This window comes from Myiozetetes cayanensis, unplaced genomic scaffold, assembly GCF_022539395.1.
Source record: "Myiozetetes cayanensis isolate MyiCay16 unplaced genomic scaffold, myiCay2020 scf7, whole genome shotgun sequence".
NCBI classification, from domain to species: domain Eukaryota; kingdom Metazoa; phylum Chordata; class Aves; order Passeriformes; family Tyrannidae; genus Myiozetetes; species Myiozetetes cayanensis.
This window is the reverse complement of record NW_026087964.1, coordinates 42,245,401-42,262,948: the sequence shown is the minus strand read 5'-3', so window position 1 is coordinate 42,262,948 and position 17,548 is coordinate 42,245,401.

Here is a 17,548-nt window from a genome sequence, read left to right as displayed (position 1 = left end):
AATGAGTGTGTCAAGGGCAGTATCACCAGAATATTTACAGATACTAGAGAAGGCAATCTTTGAGCCGTGAAGGAAATTGAATTGCAATGAAACATTTTATTAAGAACATTCTCTTCTGAAGGAAGCCCGATTCCTGGGCTGCATTTCTGGGACCATACAGAGAGTCCTGGTAGGTCACTGCACTTGCAGACTCCGTAACCATAGGTGTAACATGAGTCAGAGTTGTCACATCCATGGCTTGCTGATGGCAGATTGAAAAGGTACATGGTAGGTGATTTGAAATCGTAGATAAGGATAATGATTATGATTATGATTATGGCTTAATCCTCTTTTTGCAGACTAAACCTCATATGTTATTGGTGCCATCAGCTACAAGCAACCCCTGCATAGCAGTTGCAATGCACTGTGTGGTAGTAATGGGCCAAGTGCAAAGCTGAGCTGCTGCAATACTCTGTCCTACTCCCATCAGTATAGGACTAGGATCAGGCAAAGAGAAAGACCTACCGTAGAAGGAGATTTGTCAACAAGCCTAAATATCCATTCCCTTCGGAAAAGGTGGTTTTCTAGGGTAGTTAAAAGGATTAGCCTGGCTTTCACAGGTAGACCTCATGATATCCTCCATGTCCCTGGCTTCCTCTCCACACAGTTTCTCTGCCCTTTCATTGTCTTATAAACTGTTGCACTGTTTTACAGAAAACTTGTTGTAAATCCTAATCCATTTACACAATCCAAGAGATTTTACCATGCCACTGATGAGGATTCATCTATCACATGAGCTTTCTGGGGCTTTCTGGGGACATCTTCAAGGATCAGGCCCTGTTGACATGCATTTTTTTATTTCTCTATACACAAGGCCCCTTACCAGAGCCTGAGAGACCTGTGCAAGGATAACTGCTTTTTGGGACCCTGAGTTTTAGGGGGTTTGGGTTCTGTTTTTAATGACTCAGTTGTTTTTCCAATAGGTTTGTGAATGCTGTGCTGACTAAACAGTGTCACAGATGGGATGAGTTATGCCAGGGAGAGCAGGAGATGTCCAATTTTGGGATTTCGTATTCCTGTCTCCTGGTGAGCCTGGTGTGCCTACCTCACCTTGAGGTCCTGCCTAGCTCCCACAGAAGTTTAAAAACAGTGTTTTTAAAATAGTTCTCACTAAAGGCAGAGCAAAAGACAATACCTCTGTAAGAACTACCCTCAACCTCTGTGCAATTCTGAATTTGGAGAAGTTACCCTTACTGGACAAATGGGGAAAGTCAGGTAAAGAGTCAGGATATGACGAACTGAAAACACCCAGCAAGCCATAATGCTGCCCACAAAGGAGGCAAGACTTCTAATTTCAGCCAGCACTGGTTATTTATACTGGTATCTGACCCAAAGCAACACAGGCCAGCGGTAGAGATACTCCAGCTGTAGCCAGAGAAGCCAGTTTATTTGCATTAATAGTAAACCTTCAAAAAAGCCTTGCATGGAAAATAGTGTTGGTTAAGTGAATGAGTTTTCTACTGGTCTGAGGAATGCTAAATTAGCCACCTCTTCCCAGCTTGTCTTCCCCAGCAGGTCAATGTGGTTTGTAACTTGAGTAACACCTCCAGCCTAGGTCCCATCCACAACGCAGGCCTCTTTGACTGAAGTGTGGTGGGGCTTAACTGTGATAGTGTTAAAGGCTAGCCTCCAGCTAAGCTGTTTTGACATCACAAACCCACTGTCCCAGCCCAGGGCTCAGCACCCTTACACTTGTGTGAAGGCCTGTGGGGAAGGTCGAGTTCCAGTAGTTCCTCAGACGCTTTATCTTGCTAACGGTCTCACATGAGATGGGCAATAGCAAACGGCCAGTGTCTCAAAGCAGGACAGCTGAACTCCTGTTGTGGCTGATGCAGAGGAGCAGATATCTGCATCGGATGATTCATCTGAACAGTCTTAGGAAGAATGAGTCACTGGCTGGCGGTGGCTCGGTCTGTCCCTTGCCTATGACATGTTGAGATGGCAATTGCAGTTTGGGCCTTCAGTTTCCCCCACGTCCACAGATGGATCTTTGCTGGTCTCCTGAGGCACAGCCTGAACTACCTGTGCTTTGCTGCTCTGGGGGGGACAGCAGCAGCCTACAGGTCCCAGCCATGACTAATTTCTGGGTACTGCCTTCTCCTCCAGTGCTGAGTTTTCCATCCTAGGGTAGAGAGGGATAGCACACACTAGGGTTTGAAGGGAAAGAAGGATAAAATGAAAGATGAATTGAACCCATGAACCAACAGCTCACAGGACTGGGAGGGGTCTCTATCTTGCAGGGCCTTTACTAGAGCCTGCACATTTCTAGACATGGCTAAGCATTTTATGTACTTTAATTAAGTAAGTGAGTAATAAGTCTCCAGTGACTTTTACCAGATGTCTGATTTAATTACCTGCATATGTGTAAAAAGACTAACCTGCCTGATTTTGATGAGTGGCTGGGTGCAACAGAACATTGCTAGGAGCCCTGTCTTTTCACTTGTTCAGCTTTGAGTCAATGCTGTGACAGGGACTGAATCTGCCTCTGCATGGTCCTAAGATTAATCAGCTGATTTTATTTTTCTTCATAACCTTCTCTTTCTTTTCTCTTCTTCCACCTCTCTTCTTAGCTTCACAGCTGCTCTTTGAGGAGCCATGTGTCGCTCTGTTGCTCCATGCTGCATAAGGAGCTGGCAGATGTAATCCTGGTTCCTTTGCTCCATCATCTTGTTATGGGTTCCTTTTATGGTTGTTACTTCGTCTAGCCTACAGAGCAGCTCTCCCATTATCTTGGTGAGACTATTTCAGTGACTGTTACGCCAGTGATGTCTATCATTACTCTTCAGTTATTTTCCCTTGGGCAGGAACAGCTGTGGCAGTGAAGACCTCTTAAAGCTCAGTTTTGTTCCTGTGCACACATTTCTATGCACATCTTACCTAGACACAAGAGCCTAGCTGTCTGCATAGAGGCCTGGTGCTGGCATGTTCAAGAAAGTTGTGAAGGTATGCCTGCAGCCAGCAACTCAGGTGGTTTAGAAAGTGCTGTAAAGTCTTGGTGCTGTTGGAGGCCAGGATGAGGCAAAATCAAAGGAAAATCATCCAGAAGAGTAGGGAGATGGAGCACATGGAAAAAGAGAGTGTCACAATGCACTTCAGAGTACAGCCCAGGACAGTGGCTGTAAACAGGCTGAATAATATGACACCTGTAAAAGAGTGCTTATTTCATATTTTAAGTGACTCTTGGATAACATTACCAACTCATCAGTACAAGAGAAACTAAAAGCCACCTTCAGGGAATGGTGATATATCTGTACTATCTCATGACAGCAGTTAGAGCACAGAGCTGCAGCACTCTGGAAGCCCAGATTCCCTCCAGCTTTCCCTCAGTTCCCCTCCATCTTGCCTTGAGGTACATTGTTTTGAGGGACAATTTAACTTGCAGTGTTTTTCGGCATGCAAAAAACACATCTGTCCCCTTGTGTCAGGACAGACCCTTGCATGTTGATGATCAGTGTGTCAAGGTTGCAGAGAGATCTTGTGTGTCAAGTCAAGAAAGGGAAGGATACGTCTGCCTGGCTTCAAAAGGGGGTTTACTGTTAAAGGGAAGTGGTGACATGGGACGCTTCATCCTTGGAAGGGTGCAGTACACAAGGACACAGCAGTGTGCAAGAGCATGAGCACCTTTTAGCTCCTCTCAATCTCCCCTGTTCCCAGAACCTTTAAATCGGTTGCACATATTAATTAAGTGCGGCTCACACACCCTATGAGGCAACTAAGTGCTACTTTACTTATTTTATTACAGATGGGGAAACAAACGTGTAGAAAGGCCTGCTGACACGTGGCTTCAAATCCTCTGGCAGAACACAGAGTTTGCCCGTCTTCGCTGTGCTCTCTTGGCCACCTTCCTCCTCTGTTGCTCCTCTGGGTGAGATGAGCCCCCTCCAGCTGCACCTTCCTTCCCACTGCAGAGGTGCCTGTCTCCAGAGCGTGCTCTAGGTCCTCCTCACGTGTCGGTGGCTGAGCTGAGGGTGAGCCCCATGAGGTCTCAGTCACTCCCACACAGTCTGCTTTTCTCGCTCAGAGGAGCAGCACCCACCATAGAAGGCAGCCTGTGTTTGGTCCGTGCCTACCATGAGGGGGCCTGGTGAGCACCAGTGTCGCCCGTAGAGGCAGAATAATTGGTTGCACTGATTAATTCTGGGCCTAGTGGGGGTCACATATTAACAATAAACTGGAAATGCCAACTAGGCTGTGTTCATTCTTGATTGATGTGGCACGATTTAATTAACCCAGGCTTATATTTGAGCACTGCCCATTAGCATTTGGTGTTAAAAACTCTCTGAACTGCCTGAGCTTAGCAGCCAGCTTAAGGAAGTCATTTGACAACTAGTCAGAAGATTTAATTGTGCCATTATGTGCCTATATATGGTACTGAGTGCCATTTAACCATTGCCCTTACTAGCTGATTAATTACTAGGCCCAAGTGAATAAGTGTGAGAGCTCACTACAAGGCTCTCCATGGCTGAAGCAGAGACAATACTGTGTTCAAGATGAATGCCAGCCTGTTTGTGTGGCACGCAGTGGATAAGTTGGGATCTGCAGGCAAAACCTGTTTGTTTTACTGGAGAGGCAGAAAGAATGAGGAACTGGCATGAGCCAGAGAGGAGCAGTGCATGAGGTAACCCAAGAAGCTTTCCAGCTCCAGGGCTTTTTGGAGAAAGAGGCCAGCACTTAAAATAGCTAATGCAAATGAATTTCAACACCAACAGACTATCCCCAGGGAAGGGGAACATTTTAAACGACATATTATGGACTCCTGTGAGCCGAGACTGCCAAGACATCTCTTTCCCATTTGCTTTCTAGTCCTGGGCTCTCGGGGTGAAAGAGGTGGGTTGGTTCAGCAGCCACTACGGGGACTGAAGCTGCTGTGATGAAGATCCCACTTGGGCATTGGGGTAGAGACCGAGGGACCAAGGGCATTGCAGTGGGGCCCTCTTGCTTGCCAGCTAAAGCTGTTGTTCCTGCAGGCGGTCCCACTCTCTGTGTTTCACCCATAAACAATGCACCTGTCGGAGTCTGTCGAGCCACTAGCCTCAGTAGGTCTCCTGGTATCACCAGCTGACACCCACCATGGGGCAGAACCAGCTCCAAACATCCTTGCCAAACATAAGCAGGTCCTGTCCCAGGCACGTGGAGGAGCCCAGGTGGCTGCACAGACTGTGGGAGATGGGTGGGAGTGGGGTGCAGCACCTTGGGGCTGGGGCCAGTGCACTGTGGAGGTGTAGTGATAGCCTCCCACTTTGAGGATCTGACCCAGAACCTAATGAAGAAGCACAGGCTGGAGCTGGCATGTGTATGAGGGAGGATTAAAATTTAGCAGGTTCCTGCAAAAGCAGGTAGGTACACATGCACATGTCTGCTGGGCTGGACACCTTCTCCCCATATGCCTTCAACTTTCCTCCTCAGATAATGTTATCCCTCCTTTAATTTTGCTGGAAGGAAGCAGATAGCTATTTGGCAGGTCACGAGAGAGCTCAGCATCTCCCCGAACCTTCAGCAGCCCATTTCCGGCTGTGGTTTGATCAGGTTTCTATATTCATCACTGTGTTTCCTGTGGGGGCATTTCTGATAAGCTCTGCACTTCACATCCTGTGGTCTCCCCCCTCCTCTGGCACTCACAGGATGTTCGCTGCACTACGAGCAACAAGGGGCTGCTAAATTACTTGCCAAAAATGAGTAATTTCTGGGCGTTGTGGGCATCATCCCAAGGATGGGATGAGTGGAGTGAGCCGAGACACTGGCAGGCAGGGTGGACTCCAGGGGCTGGGGTCTGGAGGTTGTGCCAAGGAATTGGTGGCCCTACAGACTGAGGGAGGGCTCAGGAGCCCATGACTTCAGCCCAAATTTTGCTCAGTCCCTCTTGGGTGTCCCTTTGATTCGTCTCTGTGGAGGCACCCTACTCCTGCTGCAATCGAGGGAGTTGGGCTGAGATGAAGGTTTCAGTCTGGACTACTAATGTACAAAGGGAGAGGCAGAAAATTGCAGGAAGCAGGGATATAATGCAAAGAGAAGAATTATGACCACATTTTCAGATGAACCCGATTCTCTCCTGGCAGGTCCATATATCAGTGAATTCCACTGATTTCCTTTCATTGCAATTCCAGCAATGTTATTTAACAGTAGAGCTAAAAGTCATTTCCAAAGGGAGATTTAGGGAATTGATATGATTCTCAAATTGAAGACTGGGGAAAAGCATATGACTTGCTCACTTAATTGACTTTCAGTACAATTTTTTATTTCTCATCAGTGAAAAACCACCATCTTCCTTTGAAACCTATTACATTCATGTGGGATTTCCTTGATTTCTTTCTTTTTTAATCAAAGCCCAAATTTTGTTCTGCTGTGCCAGTGTAAATCCAGGCCGGCTTCATTACTGCTCCCAGATGTGGCTGAGTGCAGTGGCTTGTATGTCAGTGACCCGAGGCACATCTGCACCCTCCTGCAAACACTTCGCTATGCACTGTCAGAGCCTGAAATGAGGAATGGGTTTTATCTTTGCAAGTCACTAGGGAAGGAGTTTCCCAGATCTGGACCTAAGTAGTGGGGCACAGTGTTAGGCAGTGGCTCAGAAAGAAACCCAGTCAGCAGTTTGAGTTCCCCTGCTCTGGAGTGAAAAGAAACTTAATAGAATGGATGTGACCAGACTTCAACACAGGCTGATCTTAGGGACAGAGGGAAGGGCATGAGAAGGACCTGGCTCTTTTTTTGCTTTATGAGGCTATAAGTAGCTGTAGTTCACCATAGGTACTAGGGTTATAGGCCCATATGAGAAATGTCATGCCAGAAGTTGTAGTTCCCATTCAAAAAAGAGGAAAACATCATGAAACAACTTCTCCTTTGTCGGAGATGATCATGGGAAGAATCAAATAAACAACAGCCAATTTCCAAACAAATGCAGTCTCCCAGTTTTCCAGGGTGTAACAAATAGCTGTCACACCACTCAAAATCTTGGCGCAGAGTGCTAGGGACTTAGCTGGTGCCAAATATTGTAAGCATTTGTGGAGGAGTGTACCTTGGCCAAGGGAGCCACCTCTTCGGATGGGAGCCAGGGTGCAGCCAGCTCCGGCACGGGTTTAGCCACAGCCCTGCCTTGATCATCACGTTTCCAGTCCAGGCAAACCTCGCACCCCAAATCCCTTCAAAATCTGTGACACAGGGCCTGGCATGACCTTCAGGGTGGCTGTGGATGGTTTCATGCTGGGCAGCAGGGTTCTGCTGTACGGAATGGTGCACACAACCAGGGCATAGGCAGGGGACTGGTGCCTTGCACACGTGGGGCACAGGCACCTCACCGTCCTGCCGGACCCTGCCAGCACTCTGGGCTGGGTCCCACACGCTGGGCAGGTGTGCCCAACCTCACCTCCTGGCTTGCCCGCAGAGCATGGATTAGTGCACAGACACCAGTAATTAGGGCCATGTGCACTGAAAACATAAACAGGCCGTTTCATCAGCACCCGGCCCTCAGCCCTCGCTGTGGTCAAATGCCTGGCAAGCCGCTTGCTGAGATGTGTGGCCTCCTTCTCCCACGTTTTACAGCCTGTGGGCAAGAACCACACTATTTGTTTGCTGGCTCCATCGCTCACAGGGTTTTCCAGAGGCTGGGAAGAGCCAAAAGAAGGTGGCCCTTTATAGCTGCCCTGCTGCAGGGGGCTGTGAGCATCTTTGGGGTACACAACAGACAGTGCATGGGCATGGACATTGTATAGCTGTTGGCTAAAGCTAAATGTCCTCCATTCAGCAAAAGTAGAGCTGGAGATGGGTCTGGGATAACCTGGATGTTGCCATGTGTCGGTACTGAGTCAAACTGCACACTTTGCAGCCCTAAGGTACCTTGTACCTTTAGGGAAAATAAGTGCAATCTTCCCCTTCTCTGCCCCTCTCAGTGGATTCTTCCTGGGAGCCCACCATGCCTTGTGGGTAGGCTCGGACTTTTTTTGCTGCCCTGCACCTGAGCCTTGAGTGCTGTAGCCATTGGCTAGAGGTGTTGAGACACTTAGCTGAATTTGGGATCCCAAGAGACTGCAACAAAGCATGGTGAGAGGCAAGTAAGCCAAGGACTGGCTGCAGGGGCCAGAGGCCAGCCAGGGGCCAGAGGCCAGGCCTTTCAGGAAGCCACAGAAATACTGCACCGGGAGCCAGAGAGACAGGCACGCAAGTGTAGCTGGGGACAGAGGAACAAGCTGTGCCTTTGGGCAGCAAAGGGAGGTGAAAGCAAGACTTGATCTGGTTGTAGGGCCAGTCCCCTACAATATCCTTCAAGATGTGATGGCTGAGGAAGTACAATGAGTTGGACGTGGAAAATACAATTGGGATGGACATTTCACCCCTGGGAATTTCCCTTGGGCGGTGGAAAAAAACCGACACCACCATGCATAAAATGGAGCAAGCGTGTGACTATTTATACTGCCACCCAGGGCTGTTCCTGTGCTTGGGATGCCATTTCTGCTTGCTGCCACTTATCCGTGTTTCTCATCTCTCCTTTTCGACTGTGGTTCAACACAGTGCTGGTCCTGGGTTTGGAAGAGGAGAGGTTCATGCCAGGCACAGCGCTGAGGTTGCAAACAGCGACCTGGTGGGCACAGTCATTTGAGCATTTCTGAGGTGCTTTTATTTTGGGCTACACGAGTGTCCTGACTCATGATAGTACCTTTCCATAGACGGGAGCAATGAAAATCAGTAACAGCCTGCTGAAACCCATCAGCAGGCAAGCAGAACAAGCTGTCCCATCGGCTGTTTTTCCTTTCAGTTTCCCCAGAGGGAAACCTAACTATGGGATAACGGCTTCACAACCCCAGACCCCCAGGCTCATCTTGGAGCTGCTGGGGGTCAAACCTCCCTGCAGAGCTCAGGCAAGGCCTCCAGGACCTTCCCGGTGGAGCCTGGATGATAGTGCCTGGGACAGTCATAATTTTGTGCCTTCAAGGGAAGCCCTGGGCTGAAAAGCTTCCCTTCTTCCAGGTTTTTTCACACAAGAGAAGCCCAAAGCATCACAGCTCCATGGCTGTGCACATGTGCATCCCAGAAACAAAAGCTCTGCAGTCAGCCCTGACAAACCAAAAGTGGGTCAGGTGGAAATGCGGGAGACCAGTGACTCATCTTGTGGTTGACTGGGCAATTTGGGAGGAGAAAAAAGCCGCCGTCTCTAGGAAATGGAGCACGTTTCTAACCCTTTCTTTCCTCTGTCCCTAATCCTAACACCTCTTCCATCAACAAAATTATAATGCCGGAGTCAGCCCTTAATGCCAAAGAGCACTGTCCCTCAGAGGGAGCACCTATGGCCCAAATATGCCAGCAAGGCTGAATATCTGTTTGAGTATCTGAATAATCACCCTACACCTGAGATGGGCATTACACTGGTCTGGGTGTGTGGGTGTCCTGGCTTAAGCAGATGCATCCCCACACCATCCCACGCTGACCTGGAGTTTGCAGGGCTAAGGGAAGGGGGAAGGGGCCACGCTGGCTGGTGCAACTCCAGAGAACATTTCTGCTGGTCCTGGGTAACAAGCAGACAGGGTGTCAAGGAGGGACACGTCTTCCCTGACACTACCTCTGTGGGTGGAAAGGGAGGGGGGGGAGAGGAGGGCTCATGCAAAGCCAGGAGATTACAGCTGCTTGTTAACAATATTTGCTCATTACAATCAAGCAAGCAGCGGTCATTCATGAGCCCGGCCAGCCTTCCCTGCTGGGACTTTGTGTCTCATGGCCGGTGACCACAGCAGCTATACAACCTCCCTGCCAGCACCTGCAGTCACGCCAGAAAACCTCCTGCTGAGCCATGAACAATGCAGGATGGCATAGCTTCTGGGGAAAAAAGGGACAAAGAGGACATTTTGCCTGCCAGGGATTTCAGACTAAGGAGGGGATGCTGTGGGAAGGCAGGTCTGTAGCCAGCATTGCTGGGCAGTGAGGAGCCATCTGTGCTGCTGTGACGGTTAGATGAGGATGAAGAGAGTGTGTTGCAGACAGGGCTGACCCTTGGCTGTGTGGTGGCAGGTTAAAAGCTGAGCCTGACATGCCTTGAGCGGATGCAGTGATGAAGTGAGGCCCCTCTGCTGCCTCCCCTCTGGCCCCAAAACCCCCTTCACTGGGGACAGCTTTCAGACAAGGGGATGTGGCCACCACCCACTTCTTCCTTTCCAAGGGGGTAGGAAACAACACTAATGCAAGACAAGTTTCTCCTTGTCAGGGAAAAGGAAATGGGCTAATACAAAACCTGTCCTCGCTGGCTAAGCGTGCCTTTGCTCCCCATGCAACAGGCACTGGCAATGCTTAAGCGTATCTGTGCCCCAAAATAGCACTGAATTGGTAAGACTGGGGCAAAAAGTCGTGCGTACAGTTAAAATCACTGGTTCATCCCAGTCCCTTTCCCCATGAGAGCCTGACACAATGGGCACACACACACCAGTGCTTGCTGTATGCCCTGGTTGCACTTTGCTGGGGAGGCAGGGTGCTTTGTGCACATGGTTTTGGTGTTTCAAAGTTCTTTACAGTCCCTAGTGCTTTGGAGTTTTTCTTCCAACAGGCTCAATCAAGGAAGTTCAGTAAAAACGAGTGGGTGGTATTAGAAATTCCCTGATGGACAGAACAGGGTAAGATGAGATGGGACATCTCAGTGATGCAGGGTGGGTGGGCTTTCTCAACTGTCCTGCAGCAAAGGTGAGAGGGACATGTGTAACACAGGGAGGAAAGGGTGAAAATGACCACAACAGATTTGATGAGAATTAGAAAGCTCAGCTTTGCCCTGAGACCTCTGCAGTTTTTCCCAAGCACACAGAAAGAGAGAAGAAGGAAGGAAGGAAGCAAAAGAATATCCTTTCCAATTTGCTCTCCAAATACAGGGAGAGAAAGTCAGGCAGGTTTTCCCTTGGCCCAGGACATCTGCAGGAGAGATACCACTGTGGCCCTCAAAATTTTTCTGCAAAATAGTTGTGTGACCACATTTACAGAAATTTTGCTTGCAGATGAAAGTGAATTTTAACAAGGCCAAACAAACACAAGGGGCAACTCTGAAAAACCCTTCAGTCAGAAATTTTCCTTTTCTCTTCTGACTTATACCACACATATGAGTCCAGGAGGAGTTTGGGTGGAACTGAAACCAGCACATGGTGCAAGGGGGTTGCCAGGACAGCCATAGGTTGCAATTGCACCGCTGACATTTACCTCAACGGGAGACCCCAGGCACTAATCCTGATCAGTGAGGTTCCCTTAATGTGGTGATAACCCTGCTGAGGTCCTTGGTTTGGGCAAATTGTCTCAGTTTCCCATCTTCAAACAAAGCCTCCTGGTGGCATCACTGGTGCTTGCAGAGGGGCCCATCCCTCCCTCACAAAAATTCCCATGAGCCCCTATTTTATTGGGACAGTCTCAAGGTTACTTCTCTCAAAAAGTGTCTGGCTATCTTTTTAAGGCAACATTTGAAATTATAGTTCAGATCAACTTCTACAGGCAGTGCATTCAGACCTAGGTCAGTTCCACCAGCTGGGTGTTCCTCTATTCAGGAGAGCCCCAAGGATGCTGGTAAGTTGTAGAATGTTCCAAAGGCAGTGACTGGGGCTGTCTCTCCCAGAAGGTATGCCAGGTCCTTTCCCTGCATGAGGAAGCCTAGTAAATACTGGGAAGGAGGTGGCCATCCCCAGGGGATCCTGTGGTTACAGACCATCCCTCTACCCTTGTAACAAGGCATGTGAGATTAACACCAAGCAAAGAAGGTTCACGTCTGTGGTGTAGCAAGGGCAGTGTCTCCCAAAAAGGCTTCCAGAAGTGGCACAGGATTGGAGCAGACAGCTGTGAGGCCCCTAGTCACCAGCTGGCCACACATTGCTGCATAACTCACTCTGGGGATTTGGTCTTGCATACCTTCCCCAAAGGATGTCAAACGGAGGGCTGGCAGTTCCCCTTTTTTCCTTTTTTTTGTTTTTTTTTTGCTTCCTCTTCTGTGCAATTTGTCACCATTGCTCTGCCCTTTGGAGAGCCTGTGGGGCCACATTGTCTGCACCCCTTCCTTCTGCTCACTTCATTTCCTACATCAGTCTTTCCTCACACCCAGTACCATTACTCACCACACTCACTCTCAGCCGCTGAGCAATGGTCACACCAAGGATGCTGAAAGAGAGAGAGAGGGAAAGTCTTCATTTTTCAAAAGAAAATTACAAAAAAATACAAACAGAGAGAGTTCACACAGGGCAAACAGCTCTGCTGTAGCTTCTACCTGCCAAAATGGGGGGGGGGGGTGAAAAGAAAAGCCACTGGGCTTTGCTGCCTTGCAGCTCAAGGGGGATGTGGTGCGAAGGTGGGAGAACCTGGTGTCGTGGTGCCCACACGTGCCATGCCTTTGACTGGGGCAGCAGGTGGCTTTCATCTGGCATGGCTGAAATTGTTTTTCTTAGCAAGTTTGGCTCCAAAGGAGGCAGACTATTCATACTGGCCTCTGCTAGCTGCCAGCTGTCATGGCAAAACAGATGGCCTTGTCACTGGAGCTGTGTATTGGAGACTGACAGCACTGATGCTGAAAACAGGCGAGAACGACCCCCAGACATGACGTACCCATTTGTGTGTGTACATGACTTGTCACATCCATATATTTTGCCTCCTATGCAAAGTGTCCTGTAGGCTATCTTTTAATTTTTCTTTGCCTTCAGAGGTGATTGCTTGACCACTATTCCCTTTACTATCAGTCACTGTGAGGTGTGCTGGCAGCACAGACCAGCAAAAACGTGCGTGGGCTTCCACGTCAAGCCAAACTCTACAAAAACAAAACTTTCTCTTTGCTAATCATGTTACATGCCATGAGCTCACTGAGCTGGAGCTAAGAGCCCAGAATGACAGAGCTTGAATGACCAGCAAACTGGGGAGCCCTCACTTCCATAAATCGCTTCCATGCCCTGAGAAGAGCATGGTGCTATATGGTGTCATCCTCAGAAGACGATCTCCTGACACAATTATTTAGCAAGTCTTGATGGAGAGGAGCAGTCTACAAATGCTGAGTTCAAACATGTCAATGCATCCTTCGTGTGACAAAGCAAATTGTCCTGCAAAAAGAGAAATATTTTCCTGAATCTGTTAGGCAGAATTACACTTTAATTTTATTAGGTGATTCAGTGCAGTACTGTTAGGCCCCCAAACAGGGCAGCAAGTAAGATGCCATTTCTTCTGCTCCCATAGCTGGAGGGGGATGGGTTTGAAGGGACTGACTCTTCCAGGACAGAAATGGAGAAGAGCAGTGAAAGAAGGAGGTGGCAGGTTCAAAGCAAGCCCAAGGAAGTGGCTCTGGCATAATGAAGCAGTGGAACTCCTCCCTGCAGGATGTTGTGGATGCTGAACATTTGCATGAGTTCAAAAAGCACCCAGGCCTATGCATGGAGGAAATACCTATTAGGGATTATTAGGGGCACAGATCCCTGTGCTGGGCTCAGGAAGTCCCCCAGGCACATTGCACAAGATGGGAAGAGTCGCCTGAGAAGTACTGGCTCACTTGCTCAGGTTCATGCTGTTTCCAAGTTGCCTGAAGCAGGTTAGCTGCCCTTGCAGCCAGGTCATTCATCCAGCTGGACTTTTTACATCTTTTTGTTATGGCTGGAGCACAAACATCCTTTGAGTGTTCCCCAGGTTATTGGACTGGCTGGGGCATCTAGTAAATGCACCTATTTAGCACATAGTTTTACTGTTTCTGATGTTCCTGGTGTTCTACTGCTTACTGTCTTTACTGCTTTTTTGCCTTATTTCTGCTGAGTCAGTGCTGCTGGTGCTTGACAACACTCCCAGGGTGGCTTAAATCCTCTGGCTGCTCAGAGAGTCCCCAGGTCAGTGATGGTCTCTGGCTGGCAAGTAGTCTGTTGGAGTGTGTCCTAGTCTGCTGGGGTTTTCTTTTCCCTTTATTTAATCCACTGGGCAAAGCAGAGTACAGAAAAAGTGAGCTTCCTGGAGAGATTTTCAAGGGCATAAACTCTTGCCAGCAAGGCTGTGACATGTGCCTATTGGTGTGCGTGCCAACTGCTGCAGAAGTTGATTTCAGCCATGAGAGCATATGTTTGGCAGCAGCCTGAAAGCCTGAGATCTCTGCTGCTTCCTCTGTCCCTGATGGAGCTATCAAAGCAAAGGCAGCAGGATCAGGCCTTTCTCACATAAGGTCATTCTTTTTTTTTACAGAAGACACCTCACATTGGCACAGGAAGCAAATTGAAGAAGGCTGGGAGAGTTGTCCAGCCCCATTTCACATTCCTCCAGAGGCACAGATCATCACCAGTAAAGGTCTCCTATCTGCCTCCCCCACTGAAAGAAGGTCTAGCTTTAAAGTTCAGTGGGGACACTTGGGGCAAGATCCGTGAAACCCTTCACGGACACAATCATCTGACGCACTTTTGGATGTGAGTCAATGCCTGATGCACCAAGACAGGAGGTGAATCAGTCACAGGGCTCTGCTGGGGGTGTCTAGGAAAAAATCACGGCAGCTGCGGTCACTTCTGACCCCCTGGGCCATCCACACTTGACCCTGTGGCTGCCTCATCTCCGGCAGGGGACAGCAGGGCATGACAAGCCAGGGCCACGCGTCCCCGCCGGATTTGTGTGATCAGGCCGCAGCGGGAGCTGAGATCATCTGTGAGGCAGGGGAGGGAGATTAACTGGAGGCGCAAAGAAGCCCCACAGGGATTTCAGACTTTCTCCTCTTGCCACAGCTTTCCGTGGACGGCTGTGCTGCTCGGGTCTCTGGGATCCTCAGCTGCTGGCACAGAGGCCACGAGAGGGATGTGCGACTGTTTGCTGTGAAGAGACAGCGCTCAAGGCAGAGCCTAGACTGGGAGGCTATGGAGAAGGAAAAAGCCTGTCTTTAAACTTAAAGCTCATTTGGGGTTTTGCCTTGTCACAATTATGACGACTGCTTCTCTGTGCCTCAGGAGTAATTTCTGGGTTTAAATCTTCCTTTGATTTTTTTGTATACAGTTGACATTATCTTGGTCCCAGGCAGGCACACAGATGCATCAAACTAAGTGTGGCCAGTTTGGCTCTAACTGCTCTGCTCGGAAACTTTACACTGAGAGACACCAACATTAGGAACAGATACACATAAACAGGACTTTCAGCTACACTTCTAGACTCTGAACAATCTCCCTGTGTTTATAACCACGGACGTGCTTTATTTCCAGGAATGCATCCTTTTACTTTTGAAACTTTATAAACTCAGAGCACACACTACTGTTGTAGCAAGGTGTTCCCCTGATTAACACTTCACGTGAGCTGATGCTCCTCATGTGGCTTTGACCTTGCCAGCTGTGACACTTCCAGTTCCCATGTCCTGCCACCTGGGTGACTGCTCAGCATCTCCACGCCTCACAACAGGGCACTGTCGTGTTGAGAGAGCCTCCGAGGAGCCCAGCTCCTGCCTGGCCCACTGCTTGAGGGACAAGAGCCCAGGTTAGTCCCTGGTTCCCCTGTTCCCTCGGTGCCTGCCATTTGGGCCTTGGGATCAGGAATGGGTACAAGGGAGCTGCCTGAATGCAGCTGCACCTGCTGTGCCTGTACAAGAATAAGTGCCAGACAAAAGTCGCCCCTCCCTCAGTATAACGTGGAGGGGTGTCCCAGTTACTGCTGGCACAGAACAACCTGCATTTCCACTGCTGTTTCAAAACTCATACAGTTACCACTGTTACATTCATAAAAATTAGTGGGACATTTTTCATTCATAGCCTGAGTGTATGAGTCTGACACTATGTATAAATAGGTTATAGTCACACTTACATAACACTGCCTTATTTATGATCTTAAGCCCAAGGGAGAAATGTCTCATCCACCGTCCTTTCTTCCTAGCGAAAAACGTCATTCAAAGCTCAGCTTCAATCCTATCACTGAGGCCGGATGCTTAACCAAACACTGGGAAATTCGAGAGAGGCATTTCTCTTTCAACTTGCAAACAGTGATGTCCCCAAAGAAGGCAGCTGCTAGGATCTTCGTGCCTGTAATTAAATACTGCACCAGGGCTGGAAAGCTTTCAGGAGTGATCCCTGTCTTCACAAGCATGTGGAGACAATCTTTAACAATATATGTTAAAGACAAAATGTTACAGGCTGTGTTAAAAGTTAAAATGCCACATCCCTGACTGGCTTCAATCTAGTTTTCAAAGCAGATCCCTTACACTGAGTCTGTTTAACAGCAAACTGAGAGGAGAGGATCAACTTGCTTTCACAGATTCACTTCTCTGGCTCTGCTGCATCCCCAAATCCTGCAGCCAAAGATATGACTAATCCCCATGGCACTTAAAATTCTGGGATTAAGAGACCCATGTGCCTGTTTTATCCACCTCACATACATCTGCTTTATAATCCGTGGTTGTAATAACATGACCACAGACCATGTGTGTCCTGACACCTGGGGAAAGCTTCAGGGCTTTTGTGGAAGGCAAGAGACCAAAGGGGATGGACACAGGTTGCTGATGGGGTCTGACAGCTGGCACAGCACCACAGTTGATAAAAAATGACAAAATGCCAAGGACAGCTCCTGCAGATTCTTATGTCAGGAAGCAGCTTACAGGCGTGGGTTACCCTGGTCTGCCAATGCTGCAGAAACATTCAGCAATGACCCTGCATCCAACAAACCACCACCTGATTTGAACCACATGCTGGAAGATGCTGTGCCCAAGGGATGAACAGACTGGCTCTGCACCTGCTGGGACCCATATCAGAGCTGGTCTCTGGGACCTGGTGCTGTTGTGGGGTGATATCAAGGGGCAAGTCTGCCACATCTGTGGGATCATTGGTCTCCTAAATCCTTCAGAAAAGGAGTGATGCATCAGATCTGTGCGCTCTTATCCACCATCCAGTCCTCAGGAATCCCACCAGCAGCTAACCTCCAAACCCTGCAGTCACCTCACACTTCCCACCACAACCAGACAGGTCAAAAAGAAACAGTTTTGGGGAGGGACCCTCCCCGTTTCTGCAGGTAGCATTTAGGCCTAATGGCACACCCCTCACCACACCACCTGCCCTAATTAACTGCATGATCTAACCATCTAGCAGAATGTGTCGATCTTCTTAAAATCCTTCTGCCATTCACTGACCATCCTGGATCAGACTTCACATTTCTGAGGGCTGGAGCTGCCCTGACTTTTAGAACTAGAGATGAGGAAGTGGCAAAAGGCAGGGAGGTGACAGAGAGGGGGGAAACCAGACCTGCAGCAGAAAATGGCTTGGGCCACTTTGTATCCTGATAATTTGACTGAGTCCTGCCCTAATCGCATTTGCATGATCATAAACCAGCTGTAGCCATTGAGGTACATGGAGCACCCCACTGTTGTTCTGAAGAAGAGCTCCTTTGCTTTCAGGAAGAAAGGCTGCTTTTTCCATCTCCCAATCTAAATCAGATCAGGGGCCCACTAATAAGTCTCCTACCTAGTGTTTTATAGCTCTATCTGATACTGCAGGGCAAAAGCAACAGATTATTTGTCCTTCTTGAGATAAAATCTGTAGGGCAGTTCACTGGAGTGGGGATTACACACTGAGGCCTCAGCAGAGAGCAGAGA